A 16,796-nucleotide genomic window follows, 5' to 3' on the forward strand; every position below is an offset into this window, starting at 1 on the left:
GAGGTTTCTCAGAGCTATTTTGAGGAAAGTCAAGTCAGAGTCTTTATGAGCAAAGTTCAAGTGAAGCTTCAGATCTTTCAGGTCTCAGTGCTGATCATTAAAAAGCCATGAATGTATTTTTTAAAACATAACCAAGTTGTTTCATTGCAGAACCGTGATGATTAAATATTCAATTAAATACCAAGATGTGAAGCTGCTGAAGCCTTGCTAACCATCTTATTTATTGTTGACTGCAGTGGATTTTATCGCATGTCAAAATGGCAAAAACTGAGCTCCTTCTTCATCCTGGGGAAGAGGCGGTATTGAAGGGTGCCGAATCAGGGGAATGGGGCGGGTGTTACTCAAGTTCAAATTGGCATCCCTGGATGGCAGCCATCACTGCTGTGGACTTGGACGTTGTCTCAGACATACTGATTTACAATTTTTAATTACCTGAAGCAGAAATACAACAAAAGTTATTCACTTCAAATATCCTTTAAACTTTTTTAAAGAGTTGAAATGCATGTGCACGAACACTGTGGACAGCTGGAACACATCGCCTTTCAAACCTGTCTCTATCATGCAACTCCAAGGCGCCCATCGAACCACTTACGTTCAGATTTATTCGGGGCCTATGTCACTTTCGTTAGAAGGTCCGAGGGCCTAAGGTTTACTACATCGGTCTGTTGCCAGAAAAGCTCCAGATTTGTTTTGCACGGGCTAGCTAAGAGGATACATTTGTTCTGTTTTGGTGACGTATTTTCTTGTTTCGCCCTTGTCTGGGGTGCAGCAGGACACATTTGTGCTTCCAGACCACATCGGCAATCGAATTGAGTGATCGGATCACGATGTGTATTGGTGGTCATTTACACTTGTTGGACGTAGTTGCAGCAGTGACACTGCTCCCAGTGGCTGACTTTACCAAACTGGCTGTGGATGTGAAACAGCTCTAAAAGATCTCTCCTCTCCTCTCCTCTCCTCTCCATCGGGCCATATTGACCCGATGGTGACGACGGGGAGTCTCGCGCTTCTCTCCAGCGACAATTATCACCTTCTTCTCCTTCCTTTCCTCCACCTCGTCCTCCCTCCTCCTCTCTGTGTGCAATTAGAGAGAGGAATAATCATATTGACAGGGCTGACAGGTCGGGGCAGGAGAGCGAGAACATGAATAGTCACATATGTCAGAGGAAGAGCGAGGAGGAGGAGGGGCGGTCGGATATATCAGTGTGTCTTATTGTAGCTTTGATATTATGACAATGACACGCAGTCAATTCACATTGTGAATCGTGAGGCCACCAGGTCCAATAAATGCCCAGGAATTAGTCTGCTGACATTTCTACACAGGCATATTGACATCTAACACAGTAGAACAGTAGAGACGGGGGCTCAGAGTAACTGTACTGAATCATATATCGACAGACATGGAGACATTATACTGTATTTATATCATGGCTATGGAAGATATTCATGTATGATTGGCAGGCAGGTGTCTAGTTCACAGATGAGCCCAAGAGCATTCAGTGTAGCTTAGCGTAAGGACTGGAAGCAGTATGTGGCCTAGCAGAGGTGAACTACCTCTAGCAACTTCAATGCTGCCTGATTTAAATGATGTATTTTCATTTAACACATACAAAATAAAAATATCATGGACTATACCTGCACTACATTATCTTGAGGCCTTTGACAGTGGTTGGTTAGTCAGCAGCATGAGGAAAGGGGTGAAAAGGAGCTAGGTTGTGATGGCATTTGTCTGTTGAGATGCTTAAATGACTATTGTTTTGTTTTTTTTCTGACAAAGATCTCTAGTGGTCACGTGAATTATGACTCTTGACTGTCAGTGGGCAGTCTGGATGGATGGCTGGAGGGTTCAACAAAGCATGGGACCTGGACAATGACCGCTGTCCATTTCCATTTTCCAACCAACACTCACACAGAGAAAGCTCTAATCAATGAAACTCAATACAAACATGTAAAATCAAGCATGGTGCAGATCGTCTTCCTCTCTCACCTGACTGAAGGGCTGTTGATCAGCAGTGTGCTCAGTGCTGCCACCTGTGGCCAGATCACAGTAGTACCATGAGGTGACAAACCATTTCAAGCATTTTGAATACAAAAGTCTGCTACACCATCTGCTTTATGACTGCCTACCTGGAAACAAATCAGCCAATCATGTTGTTGCACTGGCGCGAGCGCACAGTTGAGATTCACAACAGTTGGAAACGATCCGGTGCAGCAGCAGATGGACTTCGAACAAGCATAGAAGATGAGGACATCACGCTAAGGCACAGGATTACCAAGAAAGGTGGAGTTATTCAAACATTAGACAATTATCTCTTACATTTTTCGTGTATAAGTGTAAGTGCTCTGATGGGTTGACACATCATGGCATTCTGTCTTGAGATGTAGGCTAAAATACGTTTTGAACGTGTTTTAAACTTTATTTTGGAGGCAAAGTTCCTTAACTTTTTGAGCCATTTTTTATCAGATCTGACTGGTGATTGTATACATGCAGTTTTTATGTCCAGGTGACCTTTGAAAGTGAAGCAATGGCTGTCTCCCCATTCAGTTATGAAGGGGTCTGGTCTTCTCAGCTAGAAAGAACTCTCCAGGGGCCATTGCCAAGATGGCTGCTGAGTAGCGAGACTTGCCAACAAGGACTTTGAATGTAGTCTTCAGTATCTTCTGCACTTATACTGTATCTCTGTTGCTTTAGCATTTCAAGAATATAGGGTAATTTTCTAGATTACTAGATCTAGACTAGTCTTGCGATGCAATTTTGAGTTTATTGTTATACTTTTACCTGCATTGAATAAAACAAATACCGACAACAAACAATTTTAACAAGATTTTCTATTTAAAAGCTCATTTTCCAGCTGTCTTTGTCTGTTGCTGCATTACAAACTTTTTATTAAAGTATTTCTTACATTTGGGTTAACTACAGTAAAACGTATTTCTTCTTAAGTATATGCATTAATCCTCCAGCACGTTCCTCTAGTAATACTTATTTTCTACTCTTTCTTTTTTGTTTTGTTTTTTGCATATATTCCTGCATTGAACCCAGATTCCTCTCGCTAAATGCATTTCACCAATTGTCCAGTAATTTTTCTCCCATCTGTATGCATCCCTGCATTAAAAGTCTCATTTGGCCTCCACTCGCACGCACATATTAAAAGCCATTTTCCGCCTCTGTTTCTGTTTTAACTACATGCATTCCACCAATAAAGGCTAATTTTCCGACCACCTCTCTCCCATCTATATGCATTGGTGCGCTGAAGCCTAATTTTTCTACTTTCTCTGCGCCTCCTCTCCTCTCGGGCTCCATCAGTCCGGAGGAGCCGTCCGGGGAAATCGTTAGCGCTCCTTCTCTTTAAATTGGGGAGGTGGACGGCAGGTGAACATTGCATTGATCGCCCTCTCAAGGCCTCTTTCTCTCCTCTCCCCTTCATCCCTCTCTCTCTCTCTCTCTCTCTTTCGCATCCCTCACCACCAATTGTCTGGCCTTTACTCCCCCCTCCTCCCTCCCTCACATCACCACCAATTGCCGGCCATTTTTCCCCCTCTATCTCTTCCTTCTTCTTTTCTCTGGATGCTAGCGGAGGTCACAAATTTACAAGAGGGAGTGGAGTGGTGGGGGGTGTTGCTGTCTATCTGTCTAACAACCACCATCATGGGGCGGAAAACAGAGATATGGGGGTGGGGGGGATGCACAGGGGCTGGGGCAGCAGGGGGTTATGGGACAGGGATGGTGGGTGGCGTGGGAGGGGGTCGGAGTAAACATAGTGATGATTTCCCCTGAGTTTCGTTCATCCGGACCGATGAGGAGGAAGAGAGACACAGAGAGAAAAGAGGGGAGAGAGAGAGAGAGCAGCTGCCGTCCTGTCACCGCAACCATAACCGCGGTGACACCTCCTCCTCCTCCTCCTCCTCCTCCTCACAACCAGAGAGAAAAGGGAGAGAGATGCTGCGAGAAAATCGAAATGCTGACACACACACGCACACCAAACACCCTCGGCGGGCCCCTCGGACACCTCTCATCGTCCAATTAGAGTCCTAACTGAGAGGAGAGAGATTCTTGTCTTGGTCATTATTTTTTCAAAAGTACCTATTTGTTTTAGTTTTTCTGAGTTTTTTTACTTTTCCAGTTTTGCGCTAATGGCTGTGTGAAATGTTCTTTCATTTATCAACTTACTTGCTTATGAGTTTTAAATGGTCCTCAAAACAAAGCAAAGGTGAAGAGTCATGCAGTCATACTGGCAGCCCTGTGAGTGTCATACTCACTGTACAGAAAACCAAACTGTAGATACACCAAAGTACTGGAAAAATTCAAATTTAGACCTGATGATAGCTCTGGATAAAACGTCACCAAAGTTTTAGTTTTCATCCTGAAGCAAAAAATAATGAACTTAAAATTTCAAGACAGTCTGTCCAACAGTTGTCGAGAAAAAGCGCTGCTTGACAGAGACGGATGGAAAGATATTAACAGCATTAACTTCAACACACATCGTAGCATCGCGCCTGAGAAAGGGAGTAAATTAGCGTGTTCACCCAGGTGTTGTGTTCACGTCAAAGCCGAGCCAAGCCAGAGGTGATAAATACCCCCGACTGCTGCTGAGTGGCATCACAGTGCTGCCAAGCAACGGTAAAATCTCTAGCTCTTGAGGCTAACGTTAGCCAGCATACTGCTGTTGACAGAAACTTAAAAACTCACCTCCAGAAAAGTCCCCTCTGATCCAGACCCGTTTAACATTCCGATTTTGTTTTTCTCCCACTGCAGTGCATACTACGGCAAGTTGTTGCAGCATGCTAATCTCCATTTTGTTTACGTCTGCTTCCCCATGAGATCACATGAGAGGGATCGCGTAAGGTGGCGCATCGCTCTGTCTGGGACTATAACCTTATCTGTAGGGTGTGATGTGCCATTTTTTCTGAAAAGTTGTGGTGTGTGCATGTTTAAGAGACACAACCCAATTTCAACTTTGGTTAGGATTTTTAAAGTCCTGTAGTGTGAGCCCAGCTTCAGTCTGCAGAGACATGAGGCCAGACCACTGAATCCCCCACTGCTGAACAGAGCAATGTACACTGTTTTTTCAAATGTTATGAAAATTAAACGTGTCATGCCTCCAAATTGCACCAAATTCGAAATTGCACTTCCTTGGGTCCTCAGCAACACACCTGCCAAGTGTGAAGGAGATCGGATGAACGGTTCTCAAGATATGAGAATATTAGACAGACACACAGATAAAGATTCCTTGTGACACTGAAATTCACTGTTAAAAATCTATTTTCTAAACTGTCTGTGGGCCTACATGTTCCTGATCCAATGCTGGGATAACTCTGATGATGTTACATGACGCCATCAGAGTCATGTTCGCAGACTTGACCAAACTTGTCCACAAGAAGAACCCTTTACCCAGGTTGTGTAGTACCTCTTTTGACAAGTAAACTGATCTTAATGTGTAAAGTCACCGGATTGCTCCTTTAATAGTTGTAGCAGCAGTAAAGCTACACTGTCTCGTCGAGCTGAAGAATAATAACAGTAGAGTCAGTAATGGTAGAAGTTATCAAAGTTATAGCCCTACCCTTAGTTACAGTAATACCAGTAGACATAAAAGGCATAAGGTAGTAGTGATAGTAATATCAATGAAAGCATCATCTGTAGAAACAGAACTAGCAGCCATAGTAGTATTAATACTAGTAGTTACAATTATATTGTGTTAAGCACATCAGTAGTTTTAGTTGTTAGTATCTGTAGAAACAATAACAATAACTCTCCATTTTCTTTTCTCTTCGCTGTGCTCTCTTTATTCTCCCTCTCCTCCTCATCTGTCCTTTTTCTCCCCCCTCTCTCCCTCTCTCTCTCTCTCCTCTCCCTCTGAAACTAATTAGCAGTGAAGGCCGGAGCAGAGGGAGGAGCGAGGGAGGGAGACATGAAGAACGAGAGGAGGGCTGAGAAACCAGAGGAGGTGAGAAGGAGAAAAAAGATACTAAAAGTGGAGAAAAGATCCATATTAGATGGTTAACCCTGAGCTGTAAACAGCCAAAGCAGAGAATAGAAACACTTTCTATTTATTCTTCGCTGGTTATTCATACTGACAACAACTTGAGACATAAACTTCATTCTGAGAAGAATTTCAGGAGCATTTCTGGACGTCTGTCTCGTCCGTCTGATGGAACAGTTGCACTAATCAAATAAGATGTATTTCTATTTCAACAAATGTTGCTTACATTACCCTCTTTGTTTTGTAGGATATAGCGGCATGTAGAGGTGGGGATTCATATTGCAACCAACTTAATACCCCTCCACTCAATCTCTCATTTCTAAGCATGTGAGAGAACTTGAAGTCGCCACAAAAAACACAAAAGGCCCCTTTAAGAGCCAGTGTTTGGTTTATCCATTCTGGGCTACAGTAAAAACATGGTGATGCAACACGGCAGACTTTCAACTGACTTTGTCATCTCGACAGCCCTAGCATACGTAGCTTTCTCCATATTCCAACTAACAAGGAGGCTGGTAAACTTGCACATTTAATTGTTAAAATACCGATATGTTACTGTAATGCCTCATGCTTGTGTTTTCCACATCTTTGCACATTATTTTGGTAACTTTTTTACTTTTTCTGGCCTTGTGTCTTTATCTGCCAGGCAGCATGGGAGAGAGCAGTGTGGCCGAGATCCTCGTCCTCAGCTGGAAATTGAACTGGGGACGCTGTGATAGCATGCAGCCTGTCAGCAGCACTTCAGTCCTTCATCAGTGTCGCACTGGATGCATCCAGCTACAACAGAGTTGTGCACTGTGAATGTTCTCGCTCACAGCCCAGTGAATAATCAATGTAGTTGCATGTGTAGTCCAAAGTCTCAGAAAATATGATTTGAAGCATAAAATTATCATCAGGTGGCAGTAACTGTTACACGGTGTTCACAGGCACAGATTGTGCCTAAAATCTATCATGTAATTTGAACGTGATATGAAAAATTTAACCTATCTGTGGTAAAATACCTACATTTTTATCTGGCGACTGGGCTGCACAGGAGTTTGAATCTTTGGGCTGGATGGAGTTAACCCCTGCTTCGAGGGGTTGGAGCTGGTCTTTAGTCAACACTTTATTTTAGCTTCATTCTTTTGCCCTCCTAGAGAGGAGCCCCACATTTCTGTTACTTTAACATTACTGATGTTTACATGTGAATGAAACATTGTGGGTGTGGCATTTTCAGTGATGAATATCTGAAATGTTCTGGTTGTAAAACACAGTGTAAACCCAGTAGAGAACCTAGAACCTCAACCTTATTGGTTGTAAAGAGTTTAGGTTTTATAATGCTCCAAGTTACGGGTCGTTAAGTTCCTTTGGTGGATAGTGTGTTGAGTTGTGGTGCTGTCAACCTGCCCATGGCAGTACAGTGGCTGAACAGATCCAGTGCGACACTGACGCAGGACTGAAGACGCTGACGCGTTGCTTCGGTTTAACACCTCAATGAGATGGACGACTGTCGACTACTACGGGCTGCTCGTGTTGCTCAACCGGTTGGACTACATTCTCTAAGAACACAGCTATTGACGTGGCAGAAAAAAGTAAAAAGACTCAAGTTTTAATAAGTGGTATTGGACCTTTAATATCCTGGTGTTGATTAGAACCATTGCCCCACAGATAGATCGATTTTTTAGAATTTTTTTGATTGAACTCTTCATGTTGTCTCAGCTGTTTGTATCAGAGACGACACGTGCTTGTTAAAACTGAAACCACCTACAGAGAGAGACGAGGGTTTTTTTAAGATGATGGAGCTCTCTCTCCCTCTCTCCCTCCCTCTCTCTCTCCCTCCTTCTCTCTCTCCCTCCCTCTCTCTCTCGCTCAGTGGGATGGATGGATTTTTCGTCCTCCTCCATCTCTCTTATTGTTTTCACACACCAGTAGGACGAGATGCTCCACTGAATGGCCTTAACACCCCGCGGACACATCAGTGTGTGTGTGTGTGTGTGTGTGTGTGTGTGTGTGTGTGTGTGTATGTGTGTGTGTGTGATCTTTACTTACAGCAGGAGGTCTGAAGATCAAACACACACACACACACACAAAGAGAGACACACACTTTAATGTACTCCACTTGATTGGCATGATTGTTAAACAGAACATTGTGAACACACACACAAAGAGAGACACACACACACACACACACACACAGTGATAAATGCAGTGCTGGCAGCAGATCAATGCTGCCAAACTTTGCTTGAGCAAACAGCGATCCATAAAGAGGACTAACACTCGTTTTTCTATCACTCTGTCTCTCTCTGTTTTTGTCTCTTTCAATAGTCACATTGTTGTCTTACACTCACTCCATCGCTCGACTCTTTCTACACTTCTTTCAAAGCCTCCACCTCTTTTTCTGTCCTTTTACTGCTTATTGTTTTTGTTTTTTCTATGCTTTTATCTTTTAAATTTCCTTTAAAATGTTCTTCCCAATATCTGTCCACTGCCGCCTCCTTCTTTTCTTTTAACTCCACCTCTGTCATCTTTCTCCCTCTCTCCTCATGCTCTTCTTCTCTTTTTTCAGTGCTTTCATGTCTGCTTTCTTTCTCTTTAAACTCCTCTGCTCATCGCCTTTTTCTTCAGCCTGTCTCATTGTGTCTTCTAATGCTTACATCTCTTTCTTTAAACGGTTTCATTCCTCCTCCGTTCACCCATCCATCCATCTCTTTTGTTCTTCAAACCAACTCCCTCTATTCTTTCCCTCATTCTCTATTTTCTGCTTTGATGACTCTGTCTAACCTCGGAGGTGAAACCAGTGTGATGGAGCTTCAAAGGAGGCATGTTTGTCTTCTCCTTCTTATACCTCCATCCTTCTGTCTGTCCGCCCATTCCACAGTCTTCTTCTCTTCCCTCGCTCATTTCTGGATTTTCTCACACAAGAAAAGGGATCACTCCTCTTCTGTCCCACTTCTTTCTTCTCACCACTTCCCTTTTTCTTCATCTCTCTTCTTTCCACCTACTGCTTTCCTCTTTTCATCTTCCTCCCCCTCTTATTTTCCCCCACTTGTCACACTCTTATATTATTTCCTTCTGCCGTCATCTTTCTCTTTTCTTTTCCTCATCCCATCTTTCTCTCCTTCCTCCGATCTTTTATCCTTTCCACTCTTTCTCTTTCTCTTCTCCCTCCACATTCCTCTTCTCCTTACTGCCTCCATTTTCTCCTCCTTCTTTGCTTCTCTTCTTTCACTTCTGTGTCATCATGTCCTCTTCCTTCCCTTTTCAGGTCTCCTTCTTCCTCCTCCTCCTCTCCTGCCACTTTTTTGTGCTTCCTTCCTCTCATCACTTCTGTTCTCATTCTTGTCTGATCATGTCCTCTCTTTCCTCTTTCATCCCTTTCTCTACTTTTTCTATTCCTCCTCTACTTCCTTCTCTCTCCTCCTCATTTTTGGCTCTTTTTCTTCCACATGCGTCTATCTGTCTTTCCTTTTCCTCATAATGTTCTCCTTCCTCTTTTATCCTTCTCTCAACCTTTACTTCTCCTCCTTCTCCTAATACCCTCCTCCTCTTCTCCGCTCTTCCACTCATCCTCTTTCTTTTCCTCTCATTTTTCTTTCCTTCTTCTTCTCTCCTAATTTCTTCCCTCCCTTGGTTTCTCTTTCATCTCCCCCCTCCCTTCCTCCTCCTCCCTCCCTCAGTCCGTCAGATATTGTTTAAAAAGCGGAGCTGCAGTTTGATGGTTAAAACGCTGGCAAATCGATACCTTCACACATGACAGAACGCCGGCGGACGACAGGACGCGGGGCGAGCGAGGCAGCAATGAATAGAGAGAGGGAGCGAGGGAGGAGGAGGGGAAAAAAATAACAAGCTGACAACAAGGAGGCCCTTATTTCCACAAGCTGAGATGGATGGATAGCAGGGGGACGAGTGTGCGTGTTTCTATCTTTTCAGCCTCCATCCTTTCCTCCCTCTCTTTTCAGTCTATTACTTCTTATCTTTTTTCTTTTTGTTTCCCTCGTGTCACTTTCTTCCTTCTTCCTCTATGACCACCCATCTCTTACATTCTTATCCTCCTCTTCATCACTGGTTTTGTCCCAATTGTCAGTTGTTACACCTCGTATTTTTAGCCATGTCATGGTTCATGACTTTTACTCTGAATTCAGTATTTTTGGACTCAGCATGAATTAAAAATTAATGAACAAATATCTTGATAAAGAATACATTTCTTCACCAGACAAATTATGTAACATGTCAGCAGTCTAGACTGTATCAACAAATTCATCACATAAATGTATTGTGTCCTTTCCTTTATTGTGTCATGTAGCATTCTTGTGGATGTAAAAGGTCTGTCCACAACAAAGGGAGTTACTCAGAAAACACTGCTCCTGCACTGCCAGAAACACCTGGTTTGGAGTCTTTACTTCCGTAACTTATGTGCATCACTATTTAACAGGCGTTATATAAATATATATTTTGATATATTTATTTTTAAATATGTACACTTCAGTCAGCAGACATACAGTTGCTACTGCTGTAGCAGCGTTATTTTAGATCACACTACCTTGCTCTGCATGACCCAACCTACTCTGCCCATGATTGGCTACATCCTGCGTTAATGTAATGCGCATGTGCAACTCTCACCAAACATTGAACATTGATGTTTCATTCTGTAGCTAAAACAGAGCGTTCAAGACACAGTGTAAAAAGGGACACTGCAACAATGCACCATATGACATGAGAGAAAACGATGTGTTTTTTGAAAATGAAAGTGTGTTAACCTGTTCTACTAGGACCCCAAAATAAAAGTATAAACCCGAAAATTACTATAATACGTATAAAATAAGTACAAATTATTACGCATAATATACAAAGATAGTGTAGTTCTTTCCATATATTTGCAATGTACTATTGAAAATGTGAAGTTTATTTTTTTTATGATGAGGGTCACCATGAATTTGATGTTGGTGATTTGTTGCTGGTTTAATCTGGCTGATTACAGTTAAGTGTCTGCTTACTTGGACTTCAGCACCATTTGGGGAAATCCAAATCTGGGCCAGTGTTGGCTGAGGAAATGCCCCAGAGAACTGCTCACTCCACATGAAAGCACATACCTGACTACATTAAGAACTTTTTGCTCAAATGACTTACAGAATTTCATCTGTATGTACTTTCTGCTGCGAGGGGTCTCTCAATAAAAAAAACATAAAATACATTTGCAGAGTGTTGCTCAGCTGCTCAGAGCTGGCCAGCCCTGGAGGGGAGAGTCGGGTGAAGAACCAGACCTTTTGGAGGATTAAACACCCAAAATCACATCGGATTCTGCTCTGATCTGGAGCCGTTCACTGACGTGAGGAGAGCTCAGAGATTACTTTTAAACTTTTGGGATTAAAAATGGGATTTATCTTCACTCCTATTCATCAACCTGACTGCAGCACCGATCTGATGAGGTGACCTCCATTGTCGTGTGTTTATATACTGTAAGTTGACTGCTGACTAAAGCTGGAGGGGAAATGTACTTTGATTCATGAACGTGACTTTACAGAGAGAAGAAGATTCTCTGGGCAAGAGTTCAGGGAGAGATTGATCTGAATTCAAGATGTTGCTCGCTACTTTATGGCTAATCCTTCCTTGAATGATGCAAATTGACAAGAATGATCCCAAGGTCAAACTTTCCCTTAAACTATCTGACGTGACTCAGGCACAAATGTTCAGAGATAAAGTAGGCTAATGGATTAACGTTTTATTCACGGTATGTTTATCGTTGTTCTCCAGTTTCCTCACTATCTGTTATAGCGACAGGGGACCAAATAAAACGTAACCATTCCCTTGATAACTTGTGGATTGTGGATTTTAATGCAGAAATGTTACATACTATAACTTAAATATATAGATAGAGATGTTCATGTATAAATCAGAATCAGAATTCCTTTATTAGTCCCGCAAACGGGGAAATTTGTGCGTCACAGCAGCCAAAGGACAGTTCAATAAAACAATAAACAATAATGATAATAAAAAATAAACAATATAATAAAAAGGTAAGAAGAAGAGCTAGAGCAGAAATAGAAATAGAATCGTATATACATAATATGTACAAATATAAACAGTGTAATTATAAACAAACACAGGTACAACAATATCAGTTATCTGGGTGAAAGTAACATGACAGAAAAGACAAAGAGCAGGAATATTAAAATAATGGTCAGATAGAAAATATTCATGTGAGGGGGGAAAGAATAAGGAATAGGAAAGAAGAAAAGCAAAAGGGAATGACGCTTCGAATAAGAACGAAGAAACGAACTGAGAAAGAAGAGAAGCTGTGATAGAGGAAGAGACGGAGAGATGTAAAATAGAAAAAGGGAAAGAGAGAGCGAGAAAGCTGATTAACCCTTTCTCCAGCCATTTGACAAATGAACAAAATCAACTGGGGCCACACCGCATCTATCACTGCTGATACACACTCACACACACACACACACGCACACACACTCACAGGGGGGCCCAGAAATAACTAGTTTCTGCTAATAAACCCAACTAGCATGCCAGGACACATTACTCTGTCATAGGCCACACACACACGCATCCATCTTCTGCAGAGAGAGAGAGAGCGAGGGGGGTGCGGGCGATCGAGCTTCACTACACAGGCAGGAGTGATGGGGACATTTGTTAAGGATGCGGCCCATTCAATAGCAGTCATAGACCACCGCCGTCACTTTAAAGCCTCATCCATCTCCACTGCTCTGCCTTAATTTTTCAAAAAAAAAAAAAAGCCTTTGTGAGGAAATATGACTTCCTGTTTTTATCGTTTCATCATTTGTAAAAAGGCTCGCCAGCAGCCGGCTGACTGGATGTTTCTCTGTATAAATCATAACAGCCACGAGGCGTCGATAACCCGCCGCCATCGCAGAGTGGATCTGTACGGAGCGAGGAGGCCGATCACAGGTCAGGACTGGATCTGAAGAACAAATCCATCTTCCTTGTTAGCTGAAGGCGACTTCACTGCTCCTCTGAACCCAAACTTATATTCAATGTTCAGACCCAAAACAGTTCATTCATTTGAGTCAGTGTCAGATATCACATATGTACAACCTCAGTATCCTAAATCTCTTCTGAAGACTCACTTTTAATCTATGGCTTTATCTTAACTCATGGTATTATTACCATAATGGTTACTGTAACTATTTCAATTATTTTATTGTGTTTATTTTTTTTTTTTACATTTTAAATCAGTTCACATGTATCAACTGTTTTTATTGTTAAGCACTTTGTGACTTGTTTTTGAAAGGTGCTATAAAAATAAAGTTATTATTAGTTGTTATACGAGATAATTAAATAATAATAATATAATGTAAACAGTTATACAGTTTATCAGTAAAAGTACAAAAGACAAGAAAACCACATTGGTACTTTATTCCCTGTCGTCAAATTGGCAGCCAGCGGGCTCAGATGCTGTGTAAGTCCCTCCCTACCTGACCGTTTTTACAGGAAATACGTAAATATGCCTGCTAAGCTTGGAAACGGCAAAAAGAATCATCAGGAGAAACCCTTCCTGTGACAGAAAGAAAGCAGTTTACTGACGGATATAATAATTTCAGGGTTCAAACAAAACCAGGGAACAATCAGATGAGCAGATGCATTTTGATGCTGTATGGGAGAAAATAGTTAACAGATGGGTTTGGCTGTTTGTTGGTGGTCTGACCCTGACAATCACTTCTAAATAAAAACAAGTCAAGTCCTGCAGGTTCACTGGGGTTCAGAGGGTTTTGTTGGTTTTTCTGTTGGTTTGTGTAACGAGCTCTCAGACACATCCATCACTGCTCACAGTCACAGCACGACTAACGTTAGCAATCTGCGGCTAACACGCACTCACACCACAAGGTCAATTAGCTTGACCCGGCTAATTACACAACCAGTCACCTGACACACACACACACACACACACACACACACACTTGAACATGTAGTAACAAATCATCCGTACAGGCTCACACAATTTAACAAGCACAAAGACATACATGCACACACACACACACACACACAGAGGTCCATTAGCAGTGTGTATGTTGGTCTAAATGAAGACCAATGGCCGGGCAGCTTTAATCTGCTGCTTCCAATGAGGAAACAGAGGAAATAAAACAAGACTAAATGATGATACAACTCTCCTTCAACTGGACTGTGTGTGTGTGTGTGTCTTCAGGAAAAACACTCAGCAATGATGCTGACATTCAGTTTTGTGTTAATGACGCTTACAGAGCCCAGATGGTATCAAAGGGAAGATTTTTCTGATAATCTATGCCAGAAAATTGATAATTCGCCCCTGAATTATCTCATGATTAAATACTTTTTGCTCTTGATTTCCTAAATCGTGCCCTCAAATAACAGAATAGCCTCTGTTGGTCAACTGAAGGAGTGTATAACATCGGCAGCAAGTCAGCAGGTGTTTCATGCTGAGGTTTCCTCAAATGACTGACTTTATTACCCTCAGTAACTTTATTTATATAGCATCTTTCAAGAGCAGAAGATCACAAAGTGCTTTGAAAAAGAAATAAGGCAACAGTCTAAAATACAGACAGTAGAGCATATACGTCAACCAAGGCCGAACAGTCCCCCTCAATTCAATCAAACCTATTTTCCAATCCTGATTTTTATTTGGATCCGCACCAAACTGTACTGATGTATAGATACCAGCCACCTAAATACTGAATGAAAAATAGTGAATGAGACCCATCCTCCATCAAAGTTTCATGGAAATCAGCTCAGTAGTTTTTGTGTAAACCTGCTAAAAAAAAAACAACAAGTCTAAGTCCAAAGAGAGAGAGCTATGTACCACTGCAAGATGTTAACATACGCTGCTTGTTAGTAGAGGCCTCTGGTCTAAAGCTCAGCAGCAGCATTTTGGACCACTTGAAAAAAATCAAGAAGGTGTTCTGTCGAGGCAGGTGAAGAGAGAGTTACGATAACGAGATAAAAGTGAGAATTATCATTTCCATCAATGTTTGAGAGACACTGGGCCAGAGCTTTGCCATGTTTTTCAATCGGAAGCACCATGACCCTCTCTGTGCACATCTAAAGTCAAGAGTGGACAGTTTCAGGATGTACTTTGTGGATTATTATGTCTGTTTTGTTGTGTTGTGGCCAAAGTAAGGAATGGTGTTTTGTTTAACTGGAGCAATGACAATAAACATGAACTCAAAAAATCATTAGCGATAAAGAGCTACACAGTATCTTTCATATCTCCATATTCTATCTTCTCAGCTTCTCGTTAGGTGTTCAAGCCACCTGAGCACTGCCAAATTAGTTTTTTATAACATGAAACTGTTAATGTTTTTTAAAAAAGAAAAGAGGAGGTCCCTGCAATGTAAAGTAAGATATGGCAGGCTGAGTAAAACCCAAATAATATAATACATGTTGATCCAAAATATTCACAAGAGCATTTTTCAACCGCCTAAACACACACACACACGAGCACACACTAAAACACAGACACACACAGACACACACACACACACAGTTCCCAGAAAGTGAAGGGAGTCCAGAGAAAGAGGAAAGGAATTATTTTTCTTTATTAAGTGAGCTGCTTTCCTTCGGGACGACAAACACAACACACATTAATCTAACCTGCTACTGCTGCATCTGTGTGTGTGAGTGTGTGTGTGTGTGGTGTACGACGGAGTCTCAGGAGTTTCGGCTGCTGTAGACACAGTGTATTGGCTCTCTGCTCAGCCCAAAGACTAATTACTCAGAGTGACGTGGCTACACACACACACACACACACACACACACAGACACACACACACACAAACCTCAGCTAGTCAACAGGTGTGTCAGACAGTGAGGTGTGGGAACATTACAGCTGAGAAAAGTAGGCAGGAATTAATTAAAGAGGGGACTGTGTGTGTGTGTTTTCAGTACGCATACTAGGTAGCACACAATTGTGTTAAATCTTTGTGTTTTTGTCGTCCAGCAGAGGGCGCGCTTAAAATGAATTATTAGCTTAAGTGAGCTGAATCTGTGCCCCTACCATCATGTTGCTTTCATGGAGGATTTGTTGGTAAAGCAAAAAGTAAAAGTGCCTATTTAGCTATATTTTGGATTTAAACCCAACGTTAATAGTGATAGCGTTAACGTTAATGAGGGAAAAGGAGTTAGTTACCTCACTGAGAAGTTGTGGGTGTGCAGGCGGTGTGCCGCAGCTTTTCAGCTAACAGCTCAATGTGACTGCGTCTTCATAGTTGTTACTTTCCTTTACTTTACTGATCTGCTGTAACCCACCGAAAATGGCCTTGTCTTGTTTTGTAGATCCATTTTTGATGACCGATAGCGGTGAGTGCAAAGCTCATTGTTACTACTTCAAAATAAAAGTCCACGCCTGTTTTGTGTCTCCAGCCCTCAAAGGGTTTGCCTGGTTTGCCTCTGAAGAACAAGTGAGAGCTGCTACTGACACACTCTCGTCCAGCCAGTTAATCCAGCCTGGATAAACAACGTGTAGAGTCAAAAATCCACTTAATTTCACTTTTTAATTCCAAAAACTTGACGTGTGACTTGGTGTTTACTCCTCCAGATCTCCCCAGTGCACAGCAGCTCAGTCCCTCCACTCCAGCTGTTTTCTCCACAAAATATCCACTAAATCCACAGAATATTCTAACATCTAACTTGGTGAATTAAGAGTTTATTCCACCAAACCAGAGTGATAGGTGGGAAAGACTATCCAAGACTTTTTTTGTAAGTTTTATTTTGTTTATGTTGAGTTTGACTGAAGTGAATAGTGTTAAAATACCCTTTAACAATCATGATTGGCTAAAACATCACTTTACTATGACTTTATTTTTTAAATCTGCTATAAACAGTAAAAATAGTTGTCTATTA

The sequence above is a fragment of the Pagrus pagrus genome (genome assembly GCF_965226575.1).
Source record: "Pagrus pagrus genome assembly, chromosome: 8".
Taxonomy (NCBI): Eukaryota; Metazoa; Chordata; class Actinopteri; order Spariformes; family Sparidae; genus Pagrus; species Pagrus pagrus.